Here is a 3,054-nt window from a genome sequence, read left to right as displayed (position 1 = left end):
GAAACAAGTTTACCTGTACAACAAACCTGCACAGTATCCTCAAACCTAAAATAAAGCTTAAAAAAAAAAGTCACCAACTCATCCTGGAGTGGTCAAGAAACATCTATGGAAAATGACATTTGAGTTGAGATTAGAATGATAAGTACATTTTACCTCTGAACAATACTGATTTGAACTACAAGGGACCACTTATATGCAAATTTTTTTTTTTAATTAAAATACTCAGTTTTATTTCACATGTATATTTTTGTCTCCCCACCATTTCCATGTCTGACCACCGCTACTACTATGTCCTACCATAACATTCCATACATACTTAAAACCAAGCAAAGGGTGGAGTTCCATCTTTAAAAACTAAACAGGCATTTTGGACAACACATTCTTGGCAATGGAACCTGGACAACATTTATCAAACACGGTAGGGAAAGTTCTCACTCTGCATTATAAAAAGGACAGCCAGATATCAACTGTTACAGAAATGAAATAAGACGGAAAATTTTTAACAAATTGTTTAAACTATTTTCTTAAAGAGACTTCCTCCACTGCCAGAGATCTTGAATAGCCTCTTGGTCAGTCATCTGGAAGCAATTCTTCACATAATTGATGAACTTGGCTTCCACTTTGGGAAGAGAACCACCTTTTTCTATACTTGCTTGCATTTTTGCTTTAATGTCTTCTACAGAACTAGGTCCTTTTGGTGTTTTAAGAGTTTTTTCCTGTTTTTTGAAGGATTCTTGTCCTTTTGATCTTGGTGTTGATGACGGTTTTGAGTCTTTTCCATTCTGATTTGACTTTTGTGCATTTTTGGCTGGAGTATCTCGTATAGATTTCTTCACTGGTGCTTTTTCTTCAGCTTCCTCATCATCAAAATCATCATCATCATCATCTTCATCATCATCATCTTCATCATCATCATCATCTTCATCAGCAGCAAGTTTTACTTTTTTCTGTGGAACCTTGCTACCACCTCCAGGGGCAGACCGCTTTCCAGATATACTTAAAAGTTTCACATCCTCCTCCTCTTCATCTTCTGACTCTGCATCTTCCTCCACAGCTACTAAGTGCTGTCCACTAATATGCACTGGCCCTGAACCACACTTCAACCTTAAGACTACTGGTGGTGTTATTTCAAAGGCCCCAAGGGAAACCGTTGGCTGTACAGACATTTTCAAAGTTGCCAGTGTTACTTTAATTGGACTGCCTTCATAATTCATTGCCTCTGCTTCAACAATGTACAATTCATCCTTTGCACCAGCCCCTAAACTGACCGTTCTTAAAGATAACTGGTGCTCATTTTCATCATTATCCACCTTAAAGTGATCATCTTTGTCGGCCTTTAGTTCACAACCGAAAAGATAGTTCTGGGGCCTCAGGGGGCTCATGTCCATGTCCATCGAATCTTCCATCAGGTGGCAGCACGCACTTAGGTGGGAGAGAAGGCGGACGGAGATAAACGAACGCTGCTCCAGAGAACAGCCGCACAGGACGGAATCACACCAGGGAGCAAATTTTTTCAATAAAAGTGGCACTGAGTGTGCCTGCCTCTCCTGGCTCACCTGCTGCCTCCTCCACCTCTTCCCCTTCTGCCACCCCGAGACAGCAAAACCAACCCCTCCACTTCCTTCTCCTCCTCAGCCTACTAATCATTAAATTTTATTGTGGAGAAGGGATCTTGCTGTGTTGCTCAGGTTGGTCTTGAACTCATGGCCTCAAGCAATCCTCCTCCCTTGGTCTCCCAAAACCCTGGAATTACAGGCGTGAGCCACTGTGCCGAGCGTATCACAAATCTTTGTTTCTCTGAATGTTACTTTCGATTAACTTAAACCTGAAGATGATGAGGATGGAAAACTTTATGATGATCCACTTCCACTTAATAAATAGCAAATATATTTTCTCTTCCTTGTGATTTTCTTAATAACATTTTCTTTCCCCCAGCTTACTTTATTGTAAGAATACAGTATGCAATGCCTATAACATTTAAAAAGGTGTTAATTGACTGTTTATGTTATCAGTAAGGGTTCCCATCAATAGTAGCCTATTAGTAGTTAAAGTTTTGCAGAGTTGAAAGTTATGTGCAGATTTTTTTTTTTACTGCAGGAGGGTTGGCACCTCTAACCTCTGCATTGTTCAAGGGTCAACTGTAGATGTTAACCAGATAGTAGCTGCTCAGGCAGGGGAAAGCATGGGGGGAGAATGGTGCATGGAATAAATAGAAAGAATCACTGTGAAGCTGAACTACATAAAGGGCAAAAGAAGAAAGTCAGGCCTGAGAAGAAAAGAGAGGGATACTTCAGATTTGCTTTATAAGCCATGACAAAAAGCTTCAACTTTATCTGAAGTCCCCTGGGGAATCATAGAGTTTTTGTTTTTTGTTTGTTTTTTGTTTTTTTGTTTTTTTAGACAGAGTTCCGCTATTGTCGCCCAGGCTGGAGTGCAATGTCACGTTCTTGGCTCACTGCAACCTCTGCCTCCCAGGTTCAAGTAATTCTCCTGTCTCAGCCTCCTGAGTAGCTGGGATCACAGGCACCTGCCACTACACCTGGCTGATTTTTGTATTTTTAGTAGAGACAAGGTTTCACCATGTTGGCCAGGCTAGTTTCGAACTCCTGACCTCAGGTGATCTGCCCACCTCAGCCTCTCAAAGTGCTAGGATTACAGGTGTGAGCCACCGCACCCAGCCCATAGAGAGATTTTAAGAAAGAGTTAATCAAATCAGGTTACTAGTTGGCTCACTGATAATTGAGAAACATCATGTGGCAGGCCTGGGGATGGAGACACTGGAGCAAGGGAAAGACTAGAAACAGTTCAGACCAATTGTGGTGTTATTTGCAATAATCCTGGTAAGAGCAGTGAGGATGGAGGGGGGAAAGGATGGATTCCTGAGATACGTAGGACAAAGCCTTAACTATCATGGGCAAACTGATAGTTAAACTGGCCATATTCTGCATCTCTACTGCTGACCCAATACTTGCACTGAGCATATCAGTAGAGTTCAGCCCTGCTGGATCTGACCTGGAATTTGGAGAGCCACCAGACAGGGGCACTAAGTGTCAA

The 3,054-nt window shown here is 41.7% G+C and overlaps 1 pseudogene; it reads right to left on the bottom strand.

The window, feature by feature from the left end:
- Positions 1-232: 232 nt before the first annotated feature.
- Positions 233-1,447, bottom strand: LOC105485044 (nucleophosmin pseudogene; annotated as a pseudogene).
- Between the last annotated feature and the right edge of the window lie 1,607 nt (positions 1,448-3,054).

The sequence above is a fragment of the Macaca nemestrina genome, chromosome 18, assembly GCF_043159975.1.
Source record: "Macaca nemestrina isolate mMacNem1 chromosome 18, mMacNem.hap1, whole genome shotgun sequence".
In the NCBI taxonomy this organism is placed as follows: domain Eukaryota; kingdom Metazoa; phylum Chordata; class Mammalia; order Primates; family Cercopithecidae; genus Macaca; species Macaca nemestrina.
This window is presented reverse-complemented; position numbering and strand designations above follow the sequence as displayed.